General features: G+C 36.0%; 1 pseudogene; it reads right to left on the bottom strand.

Moving 5' to 3' along the window:
• Nucleotides 1–204: 204 nt before the first annotated feature.
• LOC147638124 (polyamine oxidase 1-like) lies at nucleotides 205–2,416 on the bottom strand (annotated as a pseudogene).
• Nucleotides 2,417–12,335: the final 9,919 nt, after the last annotated feature.

Here is a 12,335-nt window from a genome sequence, read left to right as displayed (position 1 = left end):
GCTGCAACATATACACCTCTTCTTGCAAATCCCCATGCAAGAATGCATTCTTTACATCCATCTGATGTAAAGACCATTGCTTTGCGGGTCTTTACATCCATCTGATGTAAAGACCATTGCTTCACGGGAGTAAAGCTATAGGGCAACTATACTGTCCTATCGGACAACTTTTTCTGGCGCATCTGGACCTCCGTTTTTTGTAGGCAAAAGGGCTAAGTTAGATGAATAAATTGGGTATTTAATTGGAAAATATGTTTTCATGACCAGCCAAATAAGCACCATGGACATAACCATTGAACTTAGCACTGGTGTGTTCTCCCGTAAAATACAAGTTGCCAACAAGAGCCTGCAAACACACAAACAACCAATCACCTTCCACCTCCAAAGTCCAGAGAAGAGAGATTACAAAAAAGATGAAGCATACAAGGAAAAACTCTTCTATGGCCTTGAACATTATGGTGCTTAGAAATTTGGATACGCGATCAAAATCAGTCTTTGATACTCCAATTGGCCAGTTTGTGTAGCTTCCACCATAGAAACGGTGCTTCCACCATCTTGGCACAAGTATGTCTTCCACATCAGGAATGCCTTTCCCAAACATCTTTCTCAAGACCTCCATCATCTCTGCTTTTGTTTGGTCATTTGCTTGCTGCTCGATTCATCGTGACTCATCATCTGAGGCTATTACAAGGAGGATGTTTGATCTCGGGTATTCTTTTTTCAAATGCTGCCCAGATGAACACCAAAAGGCTGTTTCCATGAGTGCAGTCATAGCAAGAGCTAAACAGATGCTAATAAATGAGCCTTCTATAGCACTGTAATCTAACATGGAAGATTGGTGCCATATACTTTCATTTGGAAAAGAAAAGCATGTACAATATGCTGCATAAAACTCATTTTATAGTGGTTTGAGAAATGTTAGGCTTCATGTTAACAAGCTTTTAACCTTCTCTTTGAGGATTCATCATCGATATGAGAGAACGCATGTTTGCCTAAGCATAAAACATTTTAGAGAGAGTCCCCATAGGATGCCGCTCTGGCAAATTCTGGGTATATGTGTGTGTATACCACAGAAGGAACAAAGCAACAAACAAACTTCATATGTACATGCATATATTTGTCCTTCCAATCTCCCAATAACAAGCCACTTTTTACTGAACGATGAAAATCTCACTCATTGTGTTGGCATGCTTCTATGTTCTATAAGCAAACATGGCTAGCACTAAAACAAAGTGAGGCTTTGTTATATACCTGCCAAACTGGATAGCATCCTCTTTTCTTATCTGCATAAATGAAGAATTGAGTGCCCGGTCTAGTTGGCCAGAATGTGTATGGGAACTTCAGAAATATCTTTGTGAAAATAGCCATGTCAAACTGGAAGAAGGTTTTGATTTTCCAATACTGCAGTGGAAAGAGCTGTAAATAAATAATACAATGCATAATTATAAGCTTGAATTTGATCTGAAAACTCACCGGCAAATCAGGCTTGTAGGTGATGAGGTTGCTCTTCAAAACACCAAGGCTTACTGAGAGTACTCAATATTAGTCACCACCTGATGGTTGATCAAAGGAGATGAGAATTAAGTTGAGTTGCTTCCATTGGACTATAAACAGTGAGATTTCTTGGTCTTTTGATTTCTTACCTTATGCAGTTCTACACGTGAATCTGTGATATTTTCACCATCATATTTCAAGAATCCTTTGGCCAATTGATGTAGAAGGTGCACATAACCTCGCTTGTCAGCCACAAAGTATTGTGAATCTCCATAATCATCAAAGGTTGAGATTGGTAGTACATTCTTCAAACTTGTTATTCTAGGAGGCTCTGCACTACTCAAAAGATTGGGATTGGATTGGGATCTCTTGTTGGATTTTGCGAATTCCCTTCTTCAAGAATATGTGGAACATAATGAATCAAAGGCAGTGGATATCCCTGAAGAGGATGCTTTGGAAGTGTTAAAGGACACGCCCCGTGTTTTGCAAGTCCTGACAACCTTCCATGAGAAGGCTTTAATTTTCTTTTTCATAGGGCGCTTGCCGCCAATGCATATGATCCGTCAGTGGTTGACTTCCCTTCTGCAGTCAAATGTGGTAGAAGAAATTTTTGATAGACCCAGGGGGTTTTTTGAAATTATGTTTAAAACGCCTAAAGCTCGACAGTTGGTACTTCAGAAAGTGCCTCTGTTTTTTGAGGGCCAATTGGTGCATGCTATCCCATGGAGACACTTGGCTGAGTTTCAGCTTAAGCAGGAATGTCCCATTTGGGTGGAGGTGGAGAATTGTCCTGCTATGTATTGGCCTATGTTGCATGAGGCAATGCAATCTTTGGGAAAAGTCTTGGTTCCGCCCCGTTCTAGGTCCAACAATTGGAATAGATTATGTATGTTATGGCATGCCACTCATCCCCGCTCTCCATGGTTGCGCCTTAAGTCACCAGGAATGAGGTATATGCATTTCAAGCTCCATTGGGGAGCTTTTGTGGGACACTGTTTTCAATGTGGTCAATTGGGGCATTTCATGGCTAAGTGCAAGCTCATTGACAAAGATCAAGGAGTGCCTGTTGAGGTGGAGTCTTAGGTGGGCAAGGAGGATTCTTACATGGTTGTGGAGGACACAGGCAATACTTCTGATGTACAACATGTTGATGTACACTAGGTTGAGGATAGAGGAAAACAAGTAGTTTAGGAGGAGGCTCCTTGGAAAGATGTGGTTAGTTGTAAAGGCAAAAAGGTGAATCAGTCATCCGACCAAGGGGAAATCCAGAATTTGCATAATCCTCCTATTACTTATGGTCGCCGGGCTACTTCACATTAGGGCATTCTCGGGACCGTCAGCCTTCTGACCAGGGACGTGGATCTCTTCCTATGCAATATAATTTGTGCCCTCGATCTACCCGGGCTAATGAGCCTTATTCTCCTCTAGCTTTTGATAGATAAGGCCGTGTTGTCACCCCTTGGGATAAAAGGTATACGAGTGAAAGAGGTAAACAATGGAATCGGCCCTCTTCCTCCGGTCAACCATCTTCTGGGGTTTTGCAAAATGCTTTTGCAATTTTGGGTGACTATATGGGTGATGTATGTGCAGCGTTGGCTGCTAATGAAAGCAAAGGCAGTCCACAACCTCACTCTCATTGACTTTGTTTCTTGTCCTTATGAAGCCGGTTCATTGGAATGCGAGCTTTCCTCCCATAAGAGCAGTATGTCTTGTGGAAAACATTGTTGTCTAATCAATGGGATGTTCTTTGCACGGTTGAGCACAAACAACATAGTCAGGCAAGTGGTGGCTTTATACATAGAGGTTTTCATGTTTTCTTCAATGGACACCCTTCCACCCAGTCAGGGGTGATGATGATTGTCCATGATCGTTTTCAGCCTTCTATTGTGTATCAAGATGTTCATGGTAGATTTATGGTTGTGGAGATCACTTATGAAGAACAACTTCTTTGGTTGGTTGGTGTGTACGCTCCCCACACAGTAGAGGCTTGTTGTTCTTTTTGGCGGGATCTACAACAATGGAAAAATTGAATGTAATTTGGCCTAGCCTTGAATTCAAAGATTCAAAATTTTGAAATTTTAGTCATAAAATTAGTTAACCTATACATTTTTTCAGTAAAAACCAATTGAGCTTGATGGTTATCCTTTTTTTCACTAGTTTAGAAAAAAAGTTTATTTTTGGTATTGCTCGAGAGTGGTTTTCTTGGGGCTCTTATTGTTATTGTTCACGCTAACGGTGGAGGATTATTCGTCCTACCCTTCTACAAGGACATTGTGAAAAATATTGTCTCATTAATGATCATGCTATCCAACCGAGGAAGATTTTTATGGATGGAATATGGATCAAGGTTTCTTTTTTATGGGAGGGCATACGTTCAAGAAACATTTTTAGTGAAGCTAACATGAATCTTTTTCACCATGGGTTGAAGAGGAAAAGGCAATTTTGAACATGCATTTTCTTCATAATTTCAACCAACTACTACTATTTAAAAAAAAATTAGAGCCTGCATTTTTCTTTCTCCTCTCTAGATAACGACGATTTTTCAAAAGTTAAGCATGCTCCAGGATAAAAACAAACCCATATCCTCTGTCGTCACATAAAATTTGAGTGATGGGTTTCTTAAACAATTTGCCCTTCTATGACCTTATAGCTTACCAGTTGCCCTTCATTCAAGAGGCTTGTAAGCTTAAGCTTTCTATTGTCTCTTACTTTTCCACCAGAGTTTATGAAAAGTGTGTTGATGAAAAGTGCACTTTACATACATATTTTAGGCAAGCATTATTATTCAACAATCAAAACATAACAATAGCACAATGAGTGTAAAATGATAAAAACTAAACATGTGAACTAATACTCACAAGTATGTACTTCTTTTGATATCGATGTCTCTCTGCATCTATTAAGCAAATGTGTTTATCCATCTCTCCATGTAAAAATTTATTATTGTAAAAAAGTATAATTGAGCTATGAAGATTATGCAAGCGGCAATGAAAGCTTGAAACTACACTTTGGTGTATTTTTACCATGTCACTCTTTAACTTTGAACAAATTAATCTTGTCAAACAGAGTCCCATTTGTAAATGCCATGAGCAACTACATAAGAAAATATAAGAGTTCTATCATGTGCAAGAACAAGGGTATTTTTATCATGTAGTAAAAGAAAAAAGATTGTGCGTTAGACCTGCAATTCAAAATCCAAGCATATAGTTTGAAGTTTGTCGATAAATTTTTTACATGTATATTATTTGGAAAAAAAATTACATGTATATTACTTGAAATTTATTTTTTAAATTGAAATCATAACCTACCTTTCAACGGTGGGCAGCCAAACATCATAACCAATATAGGATAATCAATAAAGTATTACAAAAAGAAACGGGAAACAAAATTATATGCATGCCGATTCAACGGCATCATCCCTATTGTGCTCTTTAAGGTTGATGGCCATACTTTTCTAAGACACGTAAAAAAAGTGCAAAACAAGAAAAAATGCTCATGAGATGAAATATTAAAATTACGCATGGTATGGATGTTTTGCTAAGTCAACTCAAAATTATCGACGTCTGTGTTGGATGATGGATCTAGAATCTAACTGTTGTTTTGGTACTTTTTTTATTTTTTTATACCTTGAAGTTGCTATTGTGAGTATAATTTATGTTGTATTTCTTTATTTTTTGATACTTGGAGTTGATATTTTGAGTACTATTGTTATTTATTTTCTTATGATGGCGGTTCTCACAACCCAATTTCTTGCTTTATCAAAGTGCATGCATGATTGAGAATCTTCATATTAAAAAATCACCCCTGATGCTAGAACCCCTAATAATTGATGTGCTTCTACTTAAACCCTCATGAAGCTTCTACTTAGTAGCTATCCAAACTATCATAAAGGTTGCTCTGTGCACCTCGCCTAAATTACCATGGTGAGGGTGTTTACAGACTGCCCCCCCCCCCCTTTTTTGCCAACGGGTAGGGAGATGGATAGGAGAGAAAAAACCATCGATGCAGTGAGCCAACACCCTAGCAAATGGTTGCTAAAAGTTAAAAATGTGACTATGATGCTAACCCATGGATTTGGTTACTCAAAGGTAAATCTTATAATTCACCGAAGGTTACCCCCACCAAGAAGTAGCAAAACTTTTAAACTTAAATCTTACTACCAATAACCAACAAATATGGACATTAAAGTTTCTTCTTCAAACTTAAGGGCAAATCTTGTTGTAATAACTAATAAATATGGGTATTGAAGAATCTTCTTCAAATTTAGGGTTTCTATCAAGGGAACCATCACATTTGGATACCTAAGCAAATAAAGCTAACACATGGAGTTGCTAAGGAAAGAACCTTAATCAAAGAACCAACTTCTTGATATAAAACCTATGAGAGATCCACTAGAACACTTGCCCAAAAATGGTAAGTTAACACAAGAACCTCTCACCCTTAGTGTCAGATCCCTCCTGTCTATGCTAGTGTCAGATCCCTCCTGTCTATGCTAGACAAAAGATTTTTGGCCCAAAAATAATAAAATAGTGTATTATTGGAGCAAGTTAAAATGTGTAAGGAAATGTGCACATAGGGAAATTGCTCAAAATTAAGTAAAATCCTTTGAAAAAATAGATTTTGATGGGAACCTTGAACTTTTATAAGGTTCACATGCTCAAAAAAATTATAAAGGTGCACTTGTGCATACGTGCACACATGTGTGCATATGTGTATGTACCCATGTGAGAAAGCACTTAGATCATAAATAAATTTGAAAATTTTGAGGCCATAATTAAATCTGAAATGTGGTGTTTAGCATAGGACTAAGAGCTTGGGCAAAGGTCTTGGTAGTATCTTGAGAAAAATAAATAAAGTGGGCTTGGATTAAGTGTGTGTGCACCATTGATAAATTTTTTTAAAATATATTAAGGTTAAAAGGTTTGGGAGAAACCATGGTTTAAATTAAAACAAGGTGCAAAAGTGAAAAGTAGTTTGGGTGCTCATGGTTTTACCAAGATGGTGTGTGGAAAGTGGTAAAAGTTGATGGTTTTGAGTCTAGCTAGTGATCTAGTGGTGTCAGGTTCCCTTAGCTTTAGGTAAATTGAGAAACTTGAGTTCCATATTAGATAGCGCACAATAATCTAAGGTATATATTAGTTGGTCTAGCCCCCATAAACTCAAGTATGTAGGAGTTAACTAGATCTCGTGGGGGCTATGCTTATTTGAGCCATTATATTCCTACAAGAGAAGGGGATTTCACTATAAAAAGGGGCCCCAATCACTTGAGAACCCCACACTTGGAAGAAAGGAGAAAATACTATCGTGTTGCTAGTCAACATTTCTCATACAAAAGTACTTGGGCTATTCAAAGAATATGTCATAGAGTAGACTAGGTACTAGTGTACAAAATGTAAGGTGCAAATTAGACCCAAACCACAAGAATGTACTAGTGTCGAAAGTGCAACATCTAAGGTGTAAATTGGATTTCTTGAAGGAAATTAGAGCTTCTTCATCCACCACTGCAACACACCCATATTATTTATTTGTAACTTTACACAAGTAGGTCTATTACATTTGCTTTCAAATTCTTGAATTTTTTCAAATACATGTACCCTTTTTGGTTGTTTTTAAAATGCTTTCAATTGGATTCAAATCTCTTGAATTCTTGCCTCTATGTAAATAATTACAAAGGATAAAATAATGTATTTGAGAGATTACATAAAAGCCTTAGCTAGAAACCCTTCACTATAAATTAAAGGGGTGTAGATTTGCTTGAACCCTTTATTTTTAAATTAATTTATCCCCTTTCCTCAAGGAATTTTTTCAAATACATGTACCCTTTTTGGTTGTTTTTAAAATGCTTTCAATTGGATTCAAATCTCTTGAATTCTTGCCTCTATGTAAATAATTACAAAGGATAAAATAATGTATTTGAGAGATTACATGAAAGCCTTAGCTAGAAACCCTTCACTATAAATTAAAGGGGTGTAGATTTGCTTGAACCCTTTATTTTTAAATTAATTTATCCCCTTTCCTCAAGGAAATAAAGGGATTAGAAAAAGACTACTTCCCCATCTAGTGTGAAAAGGTTGCTTCTAGAGACTTCAATAAGATGTAGGACCAAGTATTAAAGCTTCATATTAAATTACCTTATGACTATAGACTTCAGATTTTATACAAAATTAAATATAAGGTCTAGAATCATTAAGTAAAATTGAATTAGCTTATGTTGCAAGCATAGGAAGGGTTATTTTAGGAAGAGATAGGCTTTATCTATAGTCTAGGAAGTTGGTTTTTAATTTATTACCTAAGTTGTACCACTAGCATGAGCCCTAATTATGAACACAAGGTGAAAAATGGCTTACTTGTACGATGGGTGTATTTTTCTAAATAGATTTTAGCATACAAAATTCTCACTTCAATTTTATAAGATTATTGGATTATTACCTTATCATTGACCTTGGAATATGATTTTCTGTCTCTAGAACTAGAAGTGAGATTAGAAGCCATAAATTCTAGAGTTTTTGGAAAAAAGGATTAAGCATAATTTTGTGACCCTTAGTTAAACATAAGGTATCTCTAGTAAATTATGGTAAAGAAGCCATATGACCGTAAAATCTAATAAGGGTCCAATACTTTTGAGAGAGAGTGCCTCTACTAATGGAATTTATCCCCATAAAAATTAGATTATGGATGAGATTAATATCAAAGGAAGAATTTTATGAGAGAGGGTAAACTTAGAAAGGGAATGGAGAAGAAGAAGGAATTACACCCTAGAGAAATACTAGTAGATTTTAGAGAAATAATGCCACTTGTAGTAGGGGTTTTCTCCATAGAGACCAAGAATGTAAAGAAAATTAAGGGTAGAAGTGTCATTAAGGATCTAAATTCAGAAGAAAAGTACTGATGGAGGAAAGGCCTCAATGAAATCCTAAAAAAAAGTATCATTAATCTAGAGAAAGATAAGGGAAAACTTAGAGAGAAGTAATTAGATATCAACATCTAAGAAGTCTAGTAATCTAAGACCAGGGAAGGTCTAGACGTAGAATAGTTGCTTGACTAAGTTAAATTAAGGAAAAGCCAGGATTTAAATTAAAAGCTGGGATTTAAATTAAGAGTTGGGATTTAAATTAAGAATTAGTAAAGGCTTAATCTATACATAAGATGATTCAAGAAGAAAGTACTTGGTTGAAACATGAATAGGACCTATCTTAAATGTAGGTGAACCTCTTATATGGCTAAAAGTATTATAGAAAAGAGAGGAAGAAGCCTTGGAGAAGAAGGAACCTTGGAGTTGACTTACTTGGAAAAACTACTCGGAGTAGTAAATTTTTAACTAAAGATATTGGGAATGTCATCGAAGAATTGTGATATGACCAAAACCTTAATTAAAGGCTAGGTGTATGACTTAAAGTTTCTTTCTGACCCCAAAAAGATTTAGTGAAGCTACAAAGCCTTAACCTTAAGAAAAGTGCTTTTAATCTAAACTAGGAGTATGTGTCCTTTAGAAACCCAATATTATCGATCTAGCTAAAGGATATGCATGGAAATTCAAAAACCGAAGGATCGAATAAGTTGACCCTTAGAGACCCTATGGCTTAAGGAAAGGATGGTTTCAACTGTTTGCTCAAAGGGCTGTGAAGTTTTGGGACAAGATTATTGGATTAAAAAATGTGTTCGGGGTTTCAATGGAGGATGAAGACTGTCTCATCCGAACTTGTTATGGTTTACCCTATTTCTTGATGCATGTGTTTCTCGATCATGTTTGATATTTTTTTGGATACTGTTTATAATATAATTTGTGGAATTATTTATATACTTAGTGGAAACTTGTGAAGGTACTCACAAGTTAATATGATGCCGACGGGCGAATGTCATCTGGGCGGTGAGTCTTGTGAAGGTACCTTACAAGTTAATATGATGTTGGGGGTGAATGTCGTCCGAGTGGTGAGTCCTATCATGAAGATGGTCTCGTCCACAAGAGCTTGACCCATCTCGACAGTAGTTGTGGGTGTGCTCCTAGAATGTTTGATGTGAGGATAGAGGTGGCTCCATTGTGTACTATGCTAGCAAGAAAGTTTGGGCTAGACCTACATGTTGAACATAACTTTGGTGCGAATGTAACCTGGAGTGTTCATGCCTTGGGAAGAATATGGCCATAAGAAACAGCTCCTACCAATTTGGGATGCAAGACTTGTGGGCTCCTCGCTGCACGACGGTAGTACAAGTTAGGGTGATTGACCTTAGTGGTGCATATTTTCGTGGTTCAAGGAGTAGAGGTGTGGTGCAAGGAGATAATTGTGATATTACTTTATTTATTAAATGATGTTCTAGATTTTACACTATGATTTTCAATACTTTTGAGTAAATTCAAGAACCTAATTCTTGGCCATGCCAAATTTTTTGTGATCATAAAAGTCAATGAATAGGGCAAATAATTAGTCTACTAATTTTAGAAACATAATTGCGAGAAAATTCCTTCATTTGCCTAGTTAGGGCCTAGAGAGAGAAAAAAAGTCTAGAAAGAGAAATATAAATTTGGAAAAGTATTAGAATAGAAAAATTCTATTTGGTCCCTAAAAGTTGTATGTGAAAATGTAAGTCTAGTGGCAACTTGCTAGCCAATGATCTTAGAATAACCATTAAGTTAGACCTGATTGAGTGGCTAGTAGCCTTCAAAAGCTGCACTGAAACCTACTTGATTTGGGATGCATGTGGATCTCTCTAGAGGCTATGGAAGGCATGAGGGTGCGTGTAGCAAAAACCTAATTAAGGTTTGGCACCCCCGATTTCTCCCAATGGCCTCCCCACCAAAGCTCAAATTATTAACTCTCCCAATGGAGGCTTAAATTTTTAAAATTTCCCCTCTTCCATAGCTTGAGAAAATTTATCATTTACTTATGTAGGCTTGTTGACTAGTATTTGGTGGCTTGCATAGCTTTAACCAATCTTGTAGATGTGTAGAGTATGTATGCTAATCATGTAGATTAAGTGCTCATGGATCTAACTTAGGTTGGCTTCACTGTGAGGTTTCCTATGAATGTCTATTTGTTTTTCTTCTTTTTCTAAAAATGTAGCAAACTAATGCCCATGGCTTGTGGCTTGGCGGTTAATACTTGGAGTAGCTCCATTTGAGCATATAAAGTTGAGAATGGTTTCTAATTATCTAAAGGTAGCTTTCTCATGAAGCTAATATATGCAAGCTCCATTTGAGCTTGCATATAAAGTTGAGAATGAATTCTAATCATCTAAGGTAGCTTTCTCATGAAGCTACAAACACTTCTTGAGTCTTGCCTAGAGTAGCTCCATTTGAGCATATAAAGTTGAGAATGGTTTCTAATCATCTAAAGGTAGCTTTCTCATGAAGCTAATATATGCAAGCTCCATTTGAGCTTGCAGATAAAGTTGAGAATGAATTCTAATCATCTAAGGTAGCTTTCTCATAAAGCTATAAACACTTCTTGAGTCTTGCCTATAAACACTAGTTTGCTCAAGAAATGGTAAATATTAGTCATAGCTTAATGTTTGGTATTCGATGCATTCAATAGATTCCCCAAAGGCATAAGTATGAATTGAAGTAAAACTCTAAACACTTAGGGTAGACATCCGTAGATTTAGTTCATTATTAGCCTTATTGCATGGGTATCTCTTTCATAGAGGTATGGCCAAGGTGTCCCATTGGCTATGTGAGTATGGTTTAAGCTTTATGTTGAAGATTTCTCACTTAATGATAGGTCAAATATTTTCCTGCAAGTTATAATATTTAACAAAATTGTGTATCTTCTCATAGAATATGTGTTGTTGTCTTGTTTATTAAGTAAATATGAAATTATCTTGCTTAAGTGATTTGATAGGTGCTTAAAGTAATCTTAAGGCTTGAAATCTGATGCTCTTTTCTTATGTTGAACCTAGGAAGGGTTCCTTTCTCATACTTTCATAAAGCATGCATTAGGGAAATTCTTAGTTGTAATTTTCTCCAATTAGGGATGTCTTATGATATCTCATAATGGGCTCAACCTTCCCCTTTGGTTGCATAAAAGTTCTATATATGCCTCACGCTTAACTAGAAGAGGTTTAATGCTTTCTTTCCATGTTATATGCAAATTATATTAGATAGGTTTATTCTTTATAAAGCTACCAACTAATTCATGTTGGGCTTAAATAATTTCACTTATAAGATTTGAAGACTACTCATGGGATAATTGCTTTCCTTTTAAATGCATAGCATTGATGGATATCTTTTAAGCTTAGATACTATATTAATATTTTTAATCTTAGCTACTATTTTTGCAAGTAAACATATCTAAGAGTTTCATAAGTAAGTATGTTCATAAGTTATGTATGCTGATAATTTCTTTAAGCTAATATGGTTATGAGATTCTATGAGTATGCACGTTTATGAGAGTTTTTTGTTAGTTGTCATGTCTATACAACTCTTTTTCTAATCTACCATTGGTTATGAAGAAAAGTTTATTAGAAGACTCAATCTACACATAGTTCAATGATCATACTTGTAATACCTAATGCATGCAAGATGGGTGGCTTAGATCTCTACATTTAAGATTCTTTCTAAGCTTTAATATTCAATAAATGATGTTAATGTTGTTAAGCTAGGACAGTTACATTAAACGTTATGTTAAAAATGAAAGTATTTATGGAGTAACACTCTTTCCAACATGTTCTTAGGAAGCATTGGAAGTATTAGTAAATCTCCATTCCTGAATGCGAGGATCTTACAGTAATCTTGCCAAGAATAGGAATCATCTTTCAAATGTAGAGATCTAAGATTAAGCATAAATAAGTTTTGGTTCTTGTCTAGGAAGTCAAGGGAATTAATCACAAGCTTAACAAATCATAGG

This window comes from Cibotium barometz, chromosome 5 (genome assembly GCF_041138505.1).
Source record: "Cibotium barometz isolate CiBa-2024 chromosome 5, ASM4113850v1, whole genome shotgun sequence".
Lineage (NCBI taxonomy): Eukaryota > Viridiplantae > Streptophyta > Polypodiopsida > Cyatheales > Cibotiaceae > Cibotium > Cibotium barometz.
This window is presented reverse-complemented; position numbering and strand designations above follow the sequence as displayed.